The sequence below is a fragment of the Lepidochelys olivacea genome (genome assembly GCF_965140295.1).
Source record: "Lepidochelys olivacea isolate rLepOli2 genome assembly, chromosome: 8".
In the NCBI taxonomy this organism is placed as follows: Eukaryota; Metazoa; Chordata; order Testudines; family Cheloniidae; genus Lepidochelys; species Lepidochelys olivacea.
The window spans coordinates 53,216,744-53,238,566 of NC_140418.1; the positions used below are offsets into that span (position 1 = coordinate 53,216,744).

The 21,823-nt window shown below is 42.9% G+C and overlaps 1 protein-coding gene and 1 long non-coding RNA gene across 3 annotated transcripts in view; one reads left to right on the forward strand and one right to left on the reverse strand.

Moving 5' to 3' along the window:
* XPR1 (xenotropic and polytropic retrovirus receptor 1) overlaps window positions 1–21,823 on the forward strand; it is a 238,174-nt gene that overhangs the window by 41,806 nt on the left and 174,545 nt on the right. The window lies entirely within an intron of this gene.
* Window positions 4,414–15,482, reverse strand: LOC311525107. Its single transcript, XR_014712684.1, has 3 exons — window positions 15,408–15,482; window positions 14,169–14,287; window positions 4,414–4,969 (listed from the first exon to the last, which is right to left on the reverse strand). It is a non-coding gene; the product is annotated as an uncharacterized lncRNA (long non-coding RNA).

The window sequence follows — 21,823 nt, forward strand, 5'->3', positions numbered from 1 at the left end:
GGTTGCAAAGATATTCCTGATCTTTGAGAAAAGAAGCTTCCCTCTGTGAGGAATAGATCAATTTAGGAAATGTGCCAGTCTACTGTCTACATCATTAGTTAGTAGATTAATTTGAATTTGCAGTTGTATTTGCATATTCTGGTGAAAGTGTATTAAATGTTTTTCTTCTACGAAAGAAATAGGGTGAATCTCATGAATTAAGAATTTTTAGTCTAAGGGCAAGTCTACATTACAAAATTAAGGCTATGTCTACACTACCGCGGTACGTCGACCTACGCTATGCAACTCCAGCTACATGAATAATGTAGCTGGAGTCAATGTACGTTAGGCTGAGTTGCCGCGGGGCCTACACCGTGGGGGGTCGACGGGAGAAACTTTCCTGTCGACTTACCTTCCTCTTCTCATCGGGGGTAGAGTACAGGGGTTGACTGGAGAGCGATCTTTTGTCGATTTGGCGGGTCTTCACTAGCGCGTCCATCCCTGCTAGAATGTAGATGTAGCCTAAACATCGACCTACGTTATGTTGACGTACAGCCACCACAGTGATTGAATTGCTTTTGCATGTCCATGCTATGCTTCTTGTGTTGGCGATGCACATCCTCACCAGAAGCGAGTTTGCACCAATTTAACAGTCAGTGTGGGACAGCTTCTGAAAGGCAGCCGCAGTTGATGTAAGCAATGCAATGTCTACACTGACACCGCATCGACCTAACTACATCGACCTAAGTGTAATGTAGTGGGCGAGTTACATCGGTGGGAGCTACACTGTGTAGATGCTTACAGAGTTAGGCTGATGTAAGCTGCCTTGCGTTGACCTAACTCTGTAAGGTAGACCAGGCCTAACTCCAGTCCTTTCCAGCTGAGCTTTTGTTTGCATTCAGGAGCAGTAAATAGAGTTAACAAAGCTGTTGCTTCACTGAGGGCTAGTCTGCACTTAAAATGCTATAGCAGCAATAGATTTTCCAAATGCTAGTCTAAGGCCCCCCACCCCCAAATGTTCAGTGGTGAGATGAAATAAAAAGGAATGGGTGCTGCAAACAAGCATTTGACCTTTATTTCAGTCATTTACTAGCATTTATGGTAACACCTTAATTGTACCTTTTAAAAGTCAAAACATACAGTGTAACCTAAAAGAAGAGTAAAGTACAAGGTTAGGGTGACTGCAGTGAGCTGTAGCTCACGAAAGCTTATGTTCAAATTTGTTAGTCTCTAAGGTGCCACAAGTCCTCCTTTTCTTTTTGCGGATACAGACTAACGCGGCTGCTACTCTGAAACCTAAGATAAAACAGACTCCTAGCCAGTGCCTTCAGATATTGATGGAAAGCTGTGCATATCGTTGTGTTAATGCTTTGGATTGTGAAGCTACTTGAAGCTGGAATTTTATATGGAACTTTGGGAATGACCATATTTATACACTTTTACCATATTCCCTTTGCTACAGTTCAAATATGTGCATCTCGTATATTGATATTTTCTTTTGAATCCCACAGTGTATTCTTCATCTTGAACTTCAGTTTGTCCTGGAAATGAATTAGAGGTTACGAATATCTTATGATTTCCTTGCAGTTTTGACATTTTCATTACATGAATTGGACAGGAGACTGGTTAACCATTCTTCTCTCCCAGACAGTGTTGTGGGATCTCTTAATGCAACTGTGAAGAAGTTGTTTTCTATTTCCGCCTTAGAGTAAGGTGCATTACTTCTGTAGAGATCTTCCCCCTCCCTTTTTTAAAATCCCATAGCACATGCAAACTTTTTTTTAAGCAAATGTAATTTAGGGCATAAGGCGCTGGTTAAATTCTTCACTTGGAGTCTGTGACAACTTCTGAGTTTCAGTAAGACTGTCAATAGCAAATTTGGAAATATTATTGTACTGTATGTATATGTGACTACCTGGGCAACGCTGATGGGAACAGTGAGAACTGGTGCTGCTGTGCAAAGAAGTCTGACAGAAGTACATAGGATTCTGTTTTCTCTTTAAATCAATAAATAAGATATTCTTTAGGATGCTTCCTCTCTGCCCTCTCTCCCTCCGTCCCTCCCTCCCTCCATGCTTCCAGGAAGTTTTTCAAAACTTCTTCCTGAGACCGTACCAGCTCAGATGGATATTGAATATTTGTCCTCCAACACAAGCCAGCTGTTATCTATCTTGGCAGCCTCCAGTCAGCAGCATTCAAAGAAGAAATGCTTCTGTCACTGCTTCCTTTTTTGCTTCAAGATCTTCAAACAAGTTAATTTTTTAGAGTTCATCTACTTGCCCAAGTTGCTTATCTCTGTCTTCCAGACCTGAGGATTTGCTTAATGATCTAACATTAGGGGATTCAGTGGGGAGGGGATGAGGAGGGAGGGAGTAAGTAGTCTCACAACTTTAATCTTAATTGTTCAGTAAGTTTTGCATTCCTTATTTCAGACTTTGTTTATAGGATCAAACAGATGAAAAATATGCTAATTTTCCAACTTGCTGAACTGATGAAATTGATTTTGTGCTGTCACAAATTGACATTTAATGTTCCTTAAAAGTTGGTTGAAAGTTGGTATTTGTGACAATGAGGTATGATTTAAGTGGGCATGGTAGTTGCATTCTTTGGACTCCTGCATCTCTGGTCAGGAATAAAAGCAAAGGTCTCTTAGGATATGGCTACACTTGCGGATGTAGAGCGCTTTGAGTTAAACCCGCCTTCAGAGAGCACAGTAGGGAAAGCACTGCAGTCTGTCCACACTGACAGCTGCAAGTGCACTGGCATGGCCACATTTGCGGCACTTGCAGTGGCATGGGAGCGGTGCATTATGGGCAACTATCCCCCAGAGCACCTCTTCCCATTCTGGCACTGTGGCTTGTGGGAAGGGGGCGAAGGGTGAGGGGCATTCTGGGTCCTGTCCCAATGCCCCGTGATGCATCGGTTCGCATCCCAGCAATCCCTATGCTTCTGTCCACATTTGGCGCCATCTTTCAATGTTTTTTGTACTGCGCGCTCTGTCTTCCCTTTTGGTCTGCGGGAATGGAGCCCAAACTGCTGAGGAATATGCTGACGAGTCTCGCCAGCACGTCACGTTTGGCAGTCAAGTTATTCCTTATGATCCAAAGTGACAGTGAGGGATCCGACAATTATATCAACTCGAGTAACACATATGACACGAGTTTGCTTGTGACATTCACGGACATGCTCACCACAGTGGAACGCCGCTTTTGGGCTCAGGAAACAACCACTGAGTGGTTGGATCACATAGTCATGCAAGTCTGGGCTGACTAGCAGTGGCCGCAGAACTTTCGGATGCGAGAAGCCACTTTCATGGGACTGTGTGCTGAGCTTGCCCGCACCCTGCAGCGCAAAGACACGAGATTGAGAGCTGCCCCGCTGGTGGAGAAGTGGGTGGCTATTGCAATCTGGAAGCTGGCAACTCCCAACAGCTACCGCTTGGTCACTAACCAGTTTGGAGTGGGAAAGTGGACTGTTGGAATCATGTTGATGCAAATTTGCAGGGCCATTAATCGCATCCTGTTCAGAAGAACTGTGACTCTGGGTAACGTGCATGATACTGTGGCTGGCTTTGCACAAATGGGTTTCCCTAACTGTGGAGGGGCAATAAATGGGACACACATTCCAATTCTGGCACCAGCCCACCTAGCCTCAGAATACGTTAATTGGAAGGGGTATTTCTCTATGGTTCTCCAGGTGCCTGTGGATCACCGTGGGCGTTTCATTGACATGAACGCAGGCTGGCCCGGAAAGGTGCATGACGCATGCATCTTTCAGAACATTGACCTGTTCAGGAAGCTGCAAGCCGGGACTTTTCTCCCAGACCATAAAATCACCGCAGGGGAAATCAAAATGCCCATTGTGGTCCTTGGAGACCCGCTTACCCTTTAATGCTGTGGCTCACGAAACCCTACACAGGGAGCCTTGACAGCAGCAAGGAGCCATTCAACAACAGGCTGAGCTGGTGCAGAATGACACTGGAGTGTGCTTTTGGCCGTTTAAAGGGCCGTTGGTGCTCTCTGTATGGGAAGCTGGACCTGGCCGATGACGGCATCCCCGCGGTTATATCTGCATGCTGTACCCTCCATAACATTTGTGAAGGGAATGGTGAAAGAGTCACTCGGGCATGGAACTCGGAGGTTCAACACCTGGAGGCTGAATTTGAACAACCAGAGAGCAGGGCTATTAGAGGGGCCCAGCGCCGGGCTGCAAGGATTAGGGATGCCTTGAGGAAGCAATCTGAGGCTGAAAACCACCAGTAACGTCTGGTGCCCTGCACAGGAGTGAAGTGCAGTGGTTCCATTGTTAGCAGGAATCTGTTTGCTATGCTGATTTGCAGTGCCTGTTTCCTGGGCTAAGGTATCTTTTACTTTACGCAATAATAAAGATGATTTTCAAAGCCAAAAAACCCATTTATTGAAAAGATTTGCATATTTCCTGTTATCATACTCAGCCTTCCTGTCTGGAGTGCTGTGCAATGAGTGCTGCACTTCAGGATGTCTATACTGCATGGTGATGGGGGTTGAGTGCAGTGGGTAAGGGTTGTAGTTTTCAGGGCTGGGTGGTGAAGCTACAGGTGTTGGAGGCAGCTGGTGGCAGTAAGAACCCAGATGTTGGGGATAGTGGGTTGGAGGTGACATTGGGACACAAGGGAAAGAGTTTTGGGACAAGGGCTTGGGGGGGGGGCAGCAGTAGTGCTCCGCCTGCATGGCTACAAGCGCCTGGATAGAGTCCGCTTGGCACTCCATTATGCTTATCAGCCGATCCGTGCTTTGCTGCCAGAGCACTGCCCTTTTGTACCGGCGCTCCTCATTCTGCTGGCGGATCCTCCTTTCATTGTCCCGCCACTCCAGCACTTTTTGATTTTCATTACTTGAATGCTGCATTACTTCATGCAACATGTCTTCCCTCCTTCTACGTGGCCTCTTTCTGATTCTTTGGAGTCTTTCGGCCAGTGATAACACGGACGGCTGAGATCTCGAGGTTGCATCTGTAAAGGCAAAATGCAACACTTAACAGAGGCAGCATTGTTCACACCAGACAGAGCAATGATTTCCCCCATACTTAAGGGCAAGCACAATCTACACAATAGCATAATTTGCCCATCCCAAAGTGAGCGTACATAACCCACGGGAGCCCCAAAATGGTGAGTAAGCACAGGGTCAAGCGTGACTGATTGTTTCACGGCTGTACTTTCCTCTGAGTTTGTGTGCCTTGGGGAGAGCCCACAGCGGCAGGGGGCCCCTATACTGAATACTGTCCCCCCATTTTCCACAGGAGTTCATCCTGGAAGATACCTTGCTGCTGAGGGTGACCTCAGAAGCAAGGGGGGGTCTTCTACTGCAATGCGCCCTGGCCCATATGCAGCTTGCCTGTGTGCAGCAATGGTCCCCACCCCTCACGGCACAGTGGCGCGGACAAGTTAGCCTTACTGGGACAAGGACCACAGTGGCTCTCCTGAGAAACCTACGCAAGCGCATTGCCCAAGTTCTGGATGAGGCCTACCTTACCTACACCATTTTCTCTAAAGACAAGGTTACTATACGAACCCCCCCTTCCCCAATTCCTCCCCACGGTGGTGTCTACCTTCCACCTTAACCAGCCAATATACTTACCTGTATTCCATCCCAAGCCTCACACGACTCCACAGGAAGCTGCGTTACATACCTTCGATGTCCGACGGGCTCTTGCATTCTATCTTGACAGAACTAAACCATTTTGTAAATTCCTTAGGCTATTTGTTTCTACTACCGAGAGATCAAAGGTGATGCTATCTCTAAGCAAAGGCTGTCCAAGTGGATCTCGGCTTGCATCAGATCCTGCTCTCAGACCCAGAATGTTCAACCACCAGACGGTGTTAAGACTCATTCTACTAGAGCAATGTCAACATCCATTGCCTTCCTGCACAACGTACCTGTTACAGACATATGCAAGGCGGCCACATGAACATCTGACCACACGTTTGCCAAACATTGCTGTCTTACAGGATACCATGGCAGACACCATAGTCGGCCATATGGTACTGTCTACTGTTGTCCCTCACACAACTCCAAAATCCCACCAACCATAATGGATACTGCTTCACGTCCACCTAGAGTGGAGCACCCGCAGGGACAGCAGTCGAAGAAGAGGAAGTTACTCACCTTGCAGTAACTGAGGTTCTTTGAGATGTGTGTCCCCTGTAGGTGCTTCACTACCCATCCTCTTCCCCCCCCCCCACTTTGGAGTACTAATCAGACAACTCTACGGAAGAGAAGGAACTGAACGGGGTGCAGGACGTGCGTGCTTAGGCAGACCCTAACGACATCGCAAGACAGCAGCTGAGTGCATGCGTCCCAACCAGGCACTGCTACCGAAGACCTCCGATCAACAGCGCCAGAACACACGGTCACCTAGAGTGGAGCACCCACAGGGACACACATCTTGAACCTCAGTTACTTCAAGGTGAGAAACTTTCTCTTCTCCAGAGTGACATTCAACTGCCTTAACCATAACACTGACCTTTCTTTTTCTGCAATCCCCTGCCTCAGGGGACGTCTTCAGTGGCAACGTTAAAATGCTGCGACGGCAGCTCTTTAACGTGGCTTGTGTAGTTGCAGCACAGTGCTAGGAGAGAGCTCTCCCAGTGCTCTAAAAAAACCACCTTCACGTGGGGCGAAGCTACCAGCGCTGAAACTTGCAGCATTCGGGGTGGGGTTCACACCCCTGATTGAGAAAGTTGCAGTGCTGTAAAGTGCCAGTGTAGACAAGCCCTCATTTGCTACACAGCTTCCAACTTCTGCAGCACACAAGGCAGGGGTCATACAGACAATAGCCTCCTTTAGTACTGAACCCTGAGCCATCCTCTAGCAGAATGGGAAAAACAATGTAACCATTTAATTAAAGACTCAATGGAATGATGGGTGGCTTGATTTAAATCAAGGTGAATTAAATTTACCAAGAAGAAAGCCTTTATTTAGATCTTTGATTTTAATAACTTTCCCATTTCTACTTCAGAGACTAACAAATTTATCTGAGCATAAGTGAGCTGTAGCTCACGAAAGCTTATGCTCAAATAAATTTGTTAATCTCTAAGGTACCACAAGTACTCCTTTTCTTTTTGTGAATACAGACTAACACAGCTGCTACTCTGAAACATTTCTACTTCAGTTATTTTGTAAAGAAAGGTGTATTCTCACTGATGGATATAACCAAATAAAACAGGTTGATTTATAACTAAATAGAGCCTTTACACTAGATTTGGTACAGCTTTTTGCTACCTGGCAGGGTACACTATAACTATATTTAATTATATAGCTGAATATTTTCAGATTCTTATTAATTGTACACCTCTAGTATGTTAGAAAATCGTGAATGATATATTGCTTATTTTACTAGGTAATGAACTGATCATCATTCTTGTCAAGCTGCATTAGGATGGTAATTGGAATTTAATTAAAAAGCATTTTTTATTTAAATATTTTAAGAGATTATAAGAAGTTTAGGCCTTAACCTATTTTGTATTATATTCATATTTCATTGGAAAATGTTTATTTTAAAAAAGAAAAACTTGATATAATTTAAATAACAAAATTTTAAAAAAGTGAATTAAAAAAATTCAATTTTCAAAAAAATCATCAATTTTTATCCATGTAATGAATGTGCATGAGGGGGCTGAATTAAAGCTGTGTTAGCATGAGGATGGAATCTTCTGAGATTTTTATCAGTTGAGCTCTAGCAAATTTCTACTGAGCATGCACAAACTGTGATTCCTACCCCGCTCCCCTTCTCTGTTTACAGCTTGGCCAAATTTGGATGGATTTTCACTGGGATGACAAAAGGCACATCCCTGAGCCAGTAACTGCCTTTTGACAAATTTCAAATCCCTGCTTCAAAGCATTACCAAGAAGAGGTTGCTAGAATTTTTTAACATTGAAAAATCTATTTTCCCCCAGGCTCGTTCTCAGAAATGGTTTAATTGTTTTGGCTGAAATGTTCCAAAATAGTCAGCCTGAAGCAGACACCCAACAGGGAAAATTTAAGGTCCAGTAGTCAGTTTGATAAAGTCATAAGCAACGGAAAACAAGGTCATATAATGGAAGTGTTGGCCAAACATAGCAATAAGCAGGCTGTCAGCCCGTCCTACAATATGCATTTCTTGCTGTACTAAAATTAGCAAGAGGTTAATGCAACACCTGTGAACTGTACTATGCCCTTGGGGTACTACTTCCAGCTCTGTCACTTTTAATACTGTGTTATACTTGGAGTAATGTGTGTGCTGGAAAAGGCATTGCAGTAACTTATTCTTCTGCAGTTTCTTGGTGGTTGTCGTTACTCAAAGAGCTTATTGGATGTGTGTGGTGGTGCCAGAAGCTGAGCCTGTTGGAGGTTAATTTTCCACATGAAGTGGATAATTCAAAGAATGGGTTCATTTACAAGATGAATTTTGGTTGTTCAGTTCTGTCGACCATATGCCCAGAGAGATAAGTTCTTATCTTTGGCCAGGTGCATGAGAGCAGGCTCACAGGCTGTTTGTACCGGAGGGGTTTGTGATTGTGACTTTTCTTTATTTGGCCCTGATTCAAGCCCAAGAACTGTCTGTCTCCTAACCCAAATTTGATTCTTAGGTAGGGATTTGTATTTAAGAAGTTAGAAGGCACTCCTTATCCAGTGTGCATCTTTTTTTAGATTCAGATTTCATGAGATCACTTGTCCACTTCTCTTTGCTATAAAGTGCATTCTACCAGAGCATCATAATTAAGTATGAGCCACTTTCTTAACAAATTTTTTGATCATCTTTTCTTAAGTCATCTTGTACTAAAGTTGTTTCATATAACATGGCAAAGGTTAAATTAATTCTTTTTACAGAAAAGATGGAAAGCGTTCTGTGTCTTGAACCAATATTTATTCCATTTTTATAGCTGGTAACATGTTTTAGATGGATGATACCTTTAAAGTCTGAAGATTTGGCAGAGCCTTTCTGTGAATCTTACTCTTAACGTGACACTACTACTGAACTACTTTTGATCATCACTTTGTCACTGAGAGCAGCTAGGAGTTAATAGGGACTAGGGACGAAAGAAGACAATGAAAATATAGCGCAACTATTTATCTGAATAAAGTTAGATTTATTATTTGTATTGTGATAGAGCCTAGAAGCCATGGGCCCCATTGTACCAGATAATGAAAACACACACACAAAGGAGATGGCCCCTACCCCCAAAGATTTACAGTTCAAGCAATTATCAGAGGTGAGCAAAATTGCTATCTAGATAGGGGCATATTGAGGTGATCTCCCTCCAACCCCTGCCGCCCCTTCAAGGGGGGGATGTTTTCTGCATCCCTGTCTGGAAACCTGTGGGTCTTCATTTCTACGCCTCTTCCTTTCCACGCCTCTTCCTTTCCATTCTGGTGACCCATGGCGTAGCCAGCCTTTATCTGACTAACTAGGACTAGACAGGAATTTCTTCAGAGCCTTTTGGTACCACTTCTGAATTCAGATCTTGTGAGGAATGCTTTTGATTCTTTTATCAGGGGTTCATCACACCCTGTCATTTATGCTAGTTTCGGAAGCAAGAGATTCAGGGCAGGAACTGGATCTAGGTCTTTTGCATTACACTGTGTTGGTCAGTGAAAACCCTTTTATCGGTTGACCAGGCTTAGGTCAGATGTCCCGATTTTTCAGGACGGTCCTGATATTTGGGGCTGTGTCTATATATAGGCGACGGTTACCCCCCACCCCGTCCCAGTTTTTCACTCTTGCTGTCCGATCACTCTAGCCAGGCTATAAAAATTGCATTTTGGTGTTCCATTGGCTTATTTTGCTATGACCTGATATTTCTTCTTGCCTACCCTTGCTCATAGCCAAAGTCATGTTTAAATCACTCTGGATTTTAGAGATGAGCTCTATAAACTGACCAATGTCTGGTTCAGCTGAAGGCACAGAAGTATGTGGTTCTGAGCAAAGAATTAGTCATGTTCTAAATGACCCTGATAAATCTGTAGGAGACAGATGGCCCATTCTTTCACACTAGACTTCCGTCACTGGATCTTGTGTATTTAGTGAACTAAAACTCCTAATTTTTGTATTAGTAATTGCTATTGAGTCAGTATGGTCCAACCTTTGAATAGTGGAAGCTTATCACTAAACTGTTTTCAGAGTCAGCATCTATTTCAGGGATTGGAACTCTACAGCTTTTTGCTTCTCTTTCAGTTTCCATGAATTTAGTTACCTTGAAATTTGCATGCCTGTATGTTTCAGTATATCTTATTTACTTATCTCTACACTGCCTCATTAGAACAGGAAAAACAGGAATTGAAACAGCTTGATTAGTAAGGAAACCATGTTGAAATCACAACTCTTTGAAATACTAAGTATTTGAACAGCACAGTATCAGCGGCTGTTATGTTACTGTATGGGGAATCCAGATAATGAAATAAGATGATGCATTAGTTTGAAACATGTAGGGTGGTTATTACTAATGCACCTTAAAATGTGTTTCAGTTAATGGAATGTGGACATTTGGGGTATTTCTACAGAAAACCTGTGTACCTGCATGTGCTAAATATTTCAATGTATCTGCATTTTGAAGCTTAACCATGTTCTTTTGTTTTCATTTATTCTAAATTGTAGTCTCCATTAGAGTTTAAATAACTGTAAATTTCATAATCAGACCACTGGCTTATTGTCTGAAGTGACAGTTGTAGTCACTTCTGCAGTAATTATTGGCAGATGTCAGCCACAGAGCTGAGAAATTTTCAGCGATGCTAATTAGTGCTATCTAAACTTTTTTTTCCACTGAGTATCCTTTATTCATAAATTCCATGATTATAACCTTACAAGTGTTCCTGCAGTGCGGAAAACACTTTTTCATTATTACGTAGGAATGCTTCAGACAAGGAGGTGATGAAAAGGAGTGTCAAGCATCATTCTCCAACCAGCAGGTGTACACTGATTGATCAGTATCTGGGTAGAGTAGGTGACAGCAGCACAACCTCCCTTATTATACTATCCATACAACTGCCTTACTTGTGATTTTTAAAATAGAAACAGTTGATACTGGGTGTGATGTTACACTCCACATTCTTTATGAAAATATGCTAATGATATGGATATTGACATAACTGAGCTGCACTTTATGCAAGATGGCTCATGTAAGATATCATTGGAAAGGTTATGATTTACTGAATGTGATTATTCAATTTGTATGCATGCAGAATTTCAGTATCTAAAGTTAGGAATATGTGCTATGTAACAATTACAACTGGTTGTGTATTGGGAAGCCACCCACCAGACGGCAGGCCATCAGATTTGATGGGCCATTAGGAAGGAACAACAAGACTGTGAAGATACTAACTAATCTCTCTTCCTCCTGGGAGGCATCCTGGGACATAACTGTGACACTACTAAGTCAGGTGGTCTTGTCACCTGGTACTAAACATTATCTTGGACTTCTTGTAACTTTCCACTAATGGGAAGGGGGATCAAGTTTGGGAAACAAAGGATTCTCGCCTTCTGTAAGGGTGGGGAGGAAGGCAAACAGGGCTCATCTCCATAGCCTGTCTGCCCAAGAAGAAAGACTGCTAAAGACACCTGAAGGGAAGGCAATGGAAGAGTCCAGACTGAGACCGGGGTCCAGTCTGAAAAGAAACAGAGCTGGAACTCTAAGCTACAGAAACTTTGCAACTTGCCTAAAATAACATTTAGGGTAAGAAATTACATTTTGTAACCTGTTAAGTATATTGAGCTTAGCTTTATATTTTGTTTTGTTTGCTCAGTAATCTGCTTTGTTCTGTCTGTTATCTTTGGGGGGAGGGATAGCTCAATAGTTTGAGCATTGGCCTGATAAACCCAGGGTTGTGAGTTCAATTCCTGAGGGGGCCATTTAGGGATCGGGGCAAAAATTGGGGATTGGTCCTGTTTTGAGCAGGGGGTTGGACTAGTTGACCTCCTGAGGTCCCTTCCAACCCTGATATTCTATGATTCTTATGGTCACTTAAAATTCACCTTTTGTAGTTAATAAACTTATTTCTTGTTTATAATATAACCCAGGTTGTGCAAGTCATGGGGTGGGGGTGTAACAGGCTGTGCATACCTTCATCCACATTGAGGGAGGAGGTGGATTTCATAATATACCTTTGGGTCTGCACTCGAAGGGAGGTGGACACTTGAGTGATGGGGCAAGGCCGTTAAGCTGAGTCTTCCCAGAGCTGATCTGAGTGTCTGTGTCGTTCTGCAGTTGGGTGTGGCCCTGCCTGTGTGTCTGCTGGAGGAGGCTTAATGGCCTGCCTCAGAAAGACAGGTAAAAAGGGTGCCCAGGCAGGCTCAGCAGTATCTCAGCACATCAGGTGGCATCTTGAAGGGGGGCAACCCATTACACAGGTTATAGAGCTCTCTGTCCAGCGGGTTAGCAAGGTGTTGGTGAGGGGAAATGAGGTTTGGAAAAGAGATTGCTCCCCTTTTTAAAGTACCCCATCTGGACACAGTAGCTCCACTGCTCTGGATTTTTGCAGCAAACTCATTGTAAAGTGGAGGAAAAATTGTATTGCAGCTCTATTTAAAAACAAATCAGTAATATTTTTGGTCAGACTTTCCAGTCATATTCCTCCTCTTCCCGAGGAATTGGCTTTTAATTCCATCATTACTCCTTAGTGAAGCAATACATTTAAGGCAAACGTATTTAAGGCTAAAGCCTTCTCATTTAATTGGGATTTATGCAAAAACTGAAGGTTAATTAAATCTGCCAGAACTATTCAATAAGGAGAGTAGCTGGTGAACATGGCACATAGGAAAATGTGTGGTTCATCCTGAACTGTACCCAAAATGACAATCTTAAGTCCTTAATATCATTGGCATGCAAATATAGATAGTGATTTGTAATGTAAAATTATGTAGAGTGCTATAGTATAAGGATTGAGAAAATATGTAGCCTAGGTGGTTGTTTTTTTTTTTTTTTTTTTTTTAGAATAGTGGAGGTCTCAGCCAGCATAAAGTGTTGTCATTGAAGGTGAACCTGCAGCAGAGTGATTGTGGACAATAGTATGAGGCATGGGTTAGGGAAGCAAGCTCAATATCAGAAAGTTGTCAAATGGGAACAATCGTCCAGCAGTCACACACAAGTTATAGAATTTTAAAACTAAAGTTTAAAACTGAGTTTTGTTTTAAGTCTTTTTTGCGGTATCTTTTATTTTATGGTACTTTAAGTAAGGTGACTTAGCCCTTCACTAATACTTCTGCCACTTTTTAGAAACTGCAACACTTTTTCAGGATGTAGCACTTCTGTTTGACAAGCACTATCTCCAGTAGATACGTTCTTTGTGTTTCCAGTCCTGTTTTGTTCCTTTTCCTTGGTAGCTGACCTCTCCAAATGCGTCTCTACTGCTTTCCACTCTTCCCACAAACTATTTATCTTAAATTTCCACCACTGTAATCTTCCTCTTTCCAAGAGTTTCTAGCATTGTCCACTTGCAGGAACTCTTGTGACTGATTATATAAGAGCTCTTATAATTGGGCAATGTGTATAGCATCCCAGGATCTGAATTGTGCAAGGTTGGACTGGATTTTGACCTGGGCATGCATTCCTCCGCTAACCTGATGTGAACCATGGGCCAAAACTGCTCCATAGAGCACATGCATTCTTTATGATTAAGGCTACGATTTTGTCATGGAGGTCATGGAAGTCATGGAAGTCATGGAATCCGTGACTTCCAAAGATCTCCTTGACTTCAGCCCCGGTGGCTGGGAGCTGCAGGGTCCTGCCACCTCCCACAGCAGTAGGGAACTCTGAGGTATCCCTGCCACCTTAGGCAGTGGGTCCCCAAGCTCCCATGGTCGCCGCGGCAGGCAGCCGGGGGGACCCTGGAGTTCTGAGCCCCCACAGTTGTCTAGCCCCTTACCATTTTATCATGGATATTTTTAGTAAGTCGGACAGGTCATGTGAATTTTTCTTTATTGCCTGTGATCTGTCCGTGACTTTTACTAAAAATATCCATGACAAAATCTTAGCCTTAGTTATGGTGACTCATTCTAAAAGATAGAAACACTTGAGCACAGGAGGTAACTTCCTACAAGAATCAAAGCTCTGATTAACCAAACAGTCTGTCTTGAGGTTGTTTTCATGAATTTTCTTAGCCTGGAAGACAGCTATTCATTGTATAGGATAGTGAAATTGAAGCGCTAACATAATAATAGTATGAAATTCTTTTATTACCTTTCTTCCTCATGGCATCTGTATGGCAGTTTCTTGCTTCCCTTAAGTGACGGATTCTTGTATCTTAAATCTTTGTGTGTAGGTGGTTGAAGTCCAGTATTGCAAATTAACATGTTCTTCTGCAAGTACAAGGGAGAAAATGAGTGAGGCATAGCACAGATCATTGTGGAGCAAAGCTTAGTGTATAAGTTTTAAACACACAATTTAATACTGTACACAGCAATGATCATGAAGCTTTGTTGAGGTGGTGGAGTCAGAGGGTGGGATATTTCCCAGGGAATGCCTTACTGCTGAATGATGAACTAGTACTTGGCTAAGCCCTCAAGGGTTAACATATTGTTGTTAATGTAGCCTCACACTCTCTACAAGGCTGCACTAATGGAGGGAGGAGACACAATAGATACATGGCAGTGGCTGCAAACATTCCCTGTGGAAACAGAACGTGATGATGAACCCATGCTATCCCACTGGAGCTCACCACTCGCTCCACTTTCCAAAGTGCTGGGGGAGGGCTGGTGTGTGTGTGTGAGAGAGAGAGAGAGGCGCATTGCCCCTTTTAAGTATGTTGAGCTCACTCTAAGTACACTGCCTTTTTAAGTAGTTCAGCAAGTTGAGACAGCAGCTGCTGCCGGCAAGCTCCCTCTGTCCTGAGCCCTGTCATGTCCCTTCCTGCTTTGTGGAGATGGGATACAGGAGTGTGGGGTGGGGCACCCAGACATTAGCATCCCTCTTCTCCCACACCCCCTGCACAGCAAGCAGGAGGCTCCCAGGAGCAGCTCCAAGGCAGAGGGAAGGAGCAGCATATGGCAGTAGGGGCGAGGAGGGGGACACATCTGAACGGCCTGACAATGATAGCCAGCGTGACAAAGCTCTGTCCTTGCCTCTGTGGGTCTGGCTAGCCTCAGAGGCTCACTGTGACCCTCCACGTAACCCTTCTCTCTCTAGAGACAAGGGTCACAGTCTACTGTGCCATTTTTATTATTAAGCCAGCGAGGGAGGTGAGGAGAAGTTATCCTTCCTTGCACAGTCTTTGTTGTTTCCCAGTCTCCATGATTAATCAGGGGGCAAAGGTGTGTGTGGGGGGGGAGCCCGGGCCCACCCTCTACTCCGAGCTCCAGCCCAGTGACCCTAATAGTATCAGCTATGGTAGCTGACCTTTTAGAAACATGGCATGTACAATTCCCAGGGCTACTCCCCCCCCGGCAGCCCTCACTTCCTCAAGCTCCACTTCACCCTTACCTCAGGGCTTCCTTCCTTGTGCCTTATATGGTGTGTACTGCTCAGTCAGTGCAACTTCCTCCCACAGCTCCTGACATGCACAGCCACCTGACTGACTGACTGGGAGGCTTTTAACTAGTTTCAGCCAGCCCCTGATTGGCTTCAGATGTCCCAATCAACCTAGCCTTCTCCCTGCCTTCTGGAAAGTTCTTAATTGGCCCCAGGTGTCTTAATTGACCTGGAACAGCTGCCATTTCACTTATCCTGATACCAGGGATTTGTTTAGCCTGGAGCTAATATATCTATCTCCCACTACTTTTCTATAGCCATCTGGCCTTGCCCTGTCACACCGGCTGGGTGGCTGCTGCACGGCGAACTGATAGGGGGCCTGCTGGCCCACCCTGGTTCCAAGCCCCCACCGGCTAGCTCCATTGGGTTGCTCTTCCTGAAAGCAGTGGACAAAGCAGGCAGCCGCCAAACAACGTTATAAGGGAGCACTGAGCAACTTTAAACGAGCATGTTCTCTGATAGAGCCGCGACGTAATAATGAAACAATGTTAACCGGGCTGACGTTAAGTGAGGAGTTATTGTACTCCAGCTGACGTCTAATCAGTAAAGCGGAAGAATTACTTTCTCATTTCTTGCTTACAGCACTCCTGCTAATATATCCCAAAATGATGTTTGCTTTTTTTGCAACAGTGTTATACTGTTGATTTATATTTAGCTTGTGATCTACTATGATCTCCATATCCCTTTCTGCAGTACTCCATCCTAGGTGCGGAGATAAAGGAAGGAGGAGGCACGCCTCGGGGCCCTATTTCACCTCTGGGTGTTTGCTACTTCCCACCGCCCAACACAGATGTAATGAGGTTAAGTGGTGTCTGTATAAAATAAGTAAGAACTACTAATTATTCCTCAAGAAAGGCTTTTAATGATTTTTGACTATAATAACAGCATAAACAAAACAAGAAAAGGAAAATCAAAGACCAGCACTAAGGATTAATACAAAAGGCAGACTGTATTGAAAACAAGCGCAAGTTCATGTAATATTGTGGACCATTTGCGAGTTCCTGAACAGTGACTCTACATTTGATGGTCCTGGCAGGTTATAATAAAAGCCCCAAAAACAAGCATACATAAATCTATTATTCACCAGCTCTGTATTCCTGGTGACAAACTATTTCAAAGGCAAAATAAAGCTGATGAACGGCAGCACCACATGCATCTGCTCAGACTACTTAAAAGACAAGCACAAATACATGCAAAGCTATTATGCATCAGCCACCTACTACTGATTTTATGCTACAGTATCGATACAGCTATGATCAATTTGGCTTGAGCGACCCGACTTCTTTACTCCATAGACTTACCCTGCATTCATCCAAAAATGTGTTTCCCTTCTGTCGGCTGCTTTCCGCACTGGTCAGGTACAAACAGTCGAAGTGCACGTCCCTTCGGTTCAGAGGGTGTGGGTACCGAAAACACACACACACACACACAGAATCCCGTGTCTTTGTTCTTTTTATCTGATCTGACGGCCGTGTTTTAGAACAGACCAACCAATCAGGGTGGGCCACACTGGTTATGTGGTTGTCCTAGTTGTATCAAATTTAATTTTTTATGTCCAATTGTTAATTGTTCGTATAATTGAGGCCTATTTATTTTCGGTGGCCAATTAGATTTTGAATGTGGGTACTTTGGGGTTGATAAGTACATAGGAGTCAGCATAAATTGTTATCTGGTTGCAGCACATCCTGGCCACAAGCTTAAACTTTGGTTTTTGCAAGGCTTACATTTTGAAGTATACGGAAGTTTGAGGCTGACATCTCTAGAATGTATTTCATCAGGCCCTGGTGACAAGGGATGTAAATATTATTTAAAAAGTTAACAGATTAAACAATATAATTTGAAAGGGAGAGGGGCTGGGGTCGCTACCGTGGGTCCAGGGCTGGGATCCGCCAGCACAGCTGGGGTCGCTCCAGCCAGCCGGTGCAAAAACACCTTCATTTGGTTCTGAGAAGTAGTTTCTGAAATTCCAAACTAAATTAGTAAAGCATAGCATACATCATTGCTGACATTTACTGTATAGTTGGCTTTTTTCTGGTCTGGGATACTCCTTATCTTTGTGTATACCACTTACTGCATATTATGTTGTCATGTTCCTCCTGGTGCCAACTTCAAAACTTTAGCTGCCCAGTTTGTCTACCTAATTATCCCAACTAGTAATTTTGATGCACTTAATTGGTAGAGCACAGTGAATCGTCTCTATATTTAGTTTCTGTTTAATTACAGTAAATATTGTCAGAAATAAAATACTTGGATTACCATGTTACAGGGCTTATTGCAGCAGGCCTCATGTTCTTGCCATGGACAGAACTGTAATCTCTGTAGATATTCTTACTGTAAATTTGAGTGACATTACGTTTTTGAAGTCCATGCCTGCTTAAATACTGGGATCATGGCCACAAGTTGGCAAAAATGCCTTGGAAATTGACAATAAAATTGACAAACTCAACTCTTCACCTATACAGTTCCAGTGTGAATAGAAAATACAAGAAAAAGATGATAATATTCAGGCGTCTAATTGAGCCAGCTCCATGGTGGCTTAGGAATCCAATACTGTTTTTGGCATCCATCCTACCTAAATATACTTTCCACCAAGATTCTTACTCTTGGGTTTTAGGTTCTTAGGGCTACACCACAGGAATTCCCACAGCTTCCAGAGGATTTTGACACCAGAAGGCTGCAGCACCAGGCTAGAGCCTGAGTAAGGCCTTGGATATTGTGCACCATCACTTGTAAGGATATAAATGTTACCCTCCGATTGTCTTGGCTCCTCATTGTCTGTGGTCAACAAAGGAGCAGTCAGTTTGTATTTGTGTGGCATTTCAGCTCTCTCTAATCTGTATCCTGTTAATTGTCCTACCCTTCTAGTTGTTTCAGTAATGGTTGTAAGATTTGTTATGCAGTTGCCACAGTGTTCTGAGACATCATTGTACCATTTTGGGGCCACATCATTGTATCATTGTACCATTTTGGTATTCTGACTTCTGTTTCAGTGTGGAACAGAACTACCAAGAAGGATACTAAAGTTTTCCAATATATAATTCATTGAATTACACATCTAAAATGCAATTGTGCAGGAATAAAAGTCTGTACAAGCAGCAATCGGTGTAGAATATTTAAGCATGGTTGTTGGGATCCACTAATTGTGAGGAGCCCCAAGCACATTACTTCTTATAACCTTCAATTTTGACACAGCTATTACTGTTATTGGCCTCTACCAATTGTATAATTATAATTTTGTAACAGAGCTGTGGCAGACTGGCTTATCCCCATAACCAAAATTAAGGTAAATTATTACTTTGAGTTGTAATACATTTGAGATGTCATGGTCACACTGTATTTTATTGTTGTAGCATGTTCGTGCTTATCTTGTATAATCCAGGCATTGAACGGTATGCATGCTTATAATTTGTTACTCTAGTGAATGAAAAGGTGAGTGGAGGGACTTGTAAATGAAGGAGTTTGAGTTTTGGGATGGAGATAGGTTGCAGCATTAATAAAACAAAACAAACAAAAAACCCCCCGAACTCTCAGTTCACAGGGAAAAGTCCACAGATCAATTACAGTGGGTCTTATTCTTGTTTGCTTTTCCTCTAAGAGATTGCAGACCTGTCAATTGCATCAACTTGCTCAAAGCAAGGGAAAACAAGAGATCCTTTAAATTTTTAATATTTAACTTATTGGATTCTAAGACCAGAAGAATAGAGAGGCTGGCAGGAAAGGACACACACATGCCTGGGTTAATTGAACTGTTGTACGGGCATGCCCCGCTTCTTTCTTGCTCTCCTTCGAAGAGCCATCCATGGAGGGATGCAAGAGAGTGAGCAGCCCTGACGTGGAGGAACAAGCAGGCAGTAAGGGGACCATTTCCCTGTCCCTCTTTAAGGTGTTTTGCTTTTATGTAATCCTGCCTTTCTCATGATGGAATTCCGTGAGAGAAGGTGGCTGCGCCATGTGGCTTCTTATGTAACAATGTCTTGCTCGCTATGGGGTTCAGTGAAATAAAATATCTGTTCCTTTTGAAGGCTTCCCCTGGCACTCCCTGGAACAGGAGCTTAAGGAACATCTATAAAGTTCAAAGAGCCCACATAGGGCTTCAGAAGCAGGGAAACTCATTCAAGGAACAGTTTCATGTAAGATTCATAGATAAACTGACCTCCAACTTAGTATCAGTTGGCTCAGGCTCAAAGCAATCAGATATGTCTTAAGAGCTGTAACCCCAGTCCTACTCTGCGAACGTGTACCAGATGCCTTGAACACTTCGGCAGTTGCTTTTATCAACAAGGCAGGAAGTACCAAATCTTTAGCCATGCTATGAGCATGTAATCTTCTTTTTTGTTCTCTTCATCCAGGACCAAATATATAAATTATGTATTTTCAAGTGCTATACATTTACAGGAAATAAGCATCTTAGTATCTGGCTAAGCAGGAAAAGGATAGATCTGGGAGAGCTGAGTCTACAGTCCAAGGTCTTTGAGTGGAGAGTCGGAACCTATGTTACCCGCCCACCAGTGGACCTACTGGCATGCAGCTGATAAATACTAGTCTTTTTCCAAGCAAAGAGGCTAATAGGCTGTAGCTATGATCATTCACTTCTTCCTGTGGTCAAAGCATGGCTGTCTTTATGTTAACAGTACTCTCCAGCACAATTTGAATAGAAAAAGCGGAAGTAACCCAGGTGGCCCCACGTTCTCCAAGGAAGTGTTGGTTCTCATATCCAGTTCGGGTAACAACCATTGCAATCATGTCACCTCTACAAGAAGGATTTGTTCTCAAGGACCAAAATTCCACTTACAGAATTTAAGAAATTAAATTTAGCTACATTATATTTGAGATGCATCATTTAAAATAGAGTATTGTTTATAATACATTTTTAGTCTTGAAAGAGTATTCCACCAATGGGATCTTCAAGGGCCTGGTAAGGCATAGAGCTTGGCTATTTAGCGTGACGGAGCTAGTCAAGTCAGAGGCAGAACTTTTTTTTTAAGTCCCTACAGAAAAGTCTTAATATGGGCCTAGAAACTCAGCCCCAGTGGCAAAGTCCGCAGATCCAACCCACGTGGCACCAGGATTATTGTTCTGCGGGAGGCTCTTAAACTGTGTCATGTTCTTGTGAGCGCGCTGTGTGTGTGTAAATATGTATACACATACACAATATATGTTCTCTGGTGGTTGTGGTAAAATTTGAATTTGCTCTTCAGTAGGTCTTATGAATTTCTTTTAATAACCTGTCGAAACTTAAAAGAATAAGGTCTATTGGCGAAAGCTTCAGGGATGCAGCTGCTCTTAGCTTCCTGTGATTGACAGGTATCTGTCACCAAGGCGCTTTGAGCAGGAATCAAACCCATTGTAATGGATCTGTGGATTCTCCCACTAGAAGAAGAAATTTTTTTGTGCTAAGTTCAGATAGATTTTCCTATTTTTCTTTCTTGTTTTGGTGACTTTGCCAGCACAGAACAAGCACTGAACTGAGAATGGAAATTTCTGAGCTGAAGTACAAATGTAATTCATAGCTGCTTTGAAGAATGGGAGAGAAGATTTAAAAACAATGTTGCAGAAATATCATGTCCTCATGTTATAATTTTACTAAAGCACCTATAAAAGAAATATTACTTTATTGGCAAATATGATTTGCAAGCTGACAGTTCATCCTTTAAATTTGAGATGCAAACTTGTTTTCGTGTCCTTTAATAAGCCTCCAAATTCTTTATCAACTTGTTCATTTTCATCTCACTTTTAAAAAGTTGTTTTTGAGGGTAGCAATGCCCAGAAGCATTAAAAATCCTCATTAATAAAAATGAAGTCTGGAGAGAATCTGTGAATGTCTCCTTTGGAATTTGAGCCAGCTGAGATGGCATATAGTAACATGATCTTGTTTGCTTTGAAGAGTCATGTAATGTGTCGTCACTTCTTCTGTTAATGGTTTCAAAGCAGCATGACTATTTAATACCATTCCAGCAACTCTAATGGGCAATGGATAACAGTTTAATGTAATCAAATAAGAATACTCCAGCTGTGCCTTCAAATCATGTACAATACTGCAGCTAACAAAAATTGTGTGGAAGGGGGAACAGGAAGAATACCTTCGTTGTGCAAATACTTAGACTTCTTGATTGACATATGCACCAGTATGTAATTCTACTTTATATCACAGGTCCTTTGCCTAGGTACAGTACCCGTGGATAGAGCAGCTCCATTATAACCCTACAGATAAAAATTAAATGGGCTGATAGGATAGAGTGCTAAATTCATGGCTTATTATGTTGTCCTCCGCAGCGATGTTGAATTCAAGGAGAAAATCCCATGGCACTAAGAAATCCAAACTGTCTGAAGGATCCTAGCCATGCTTCCAGCGGAGGGCTAGCTGTATA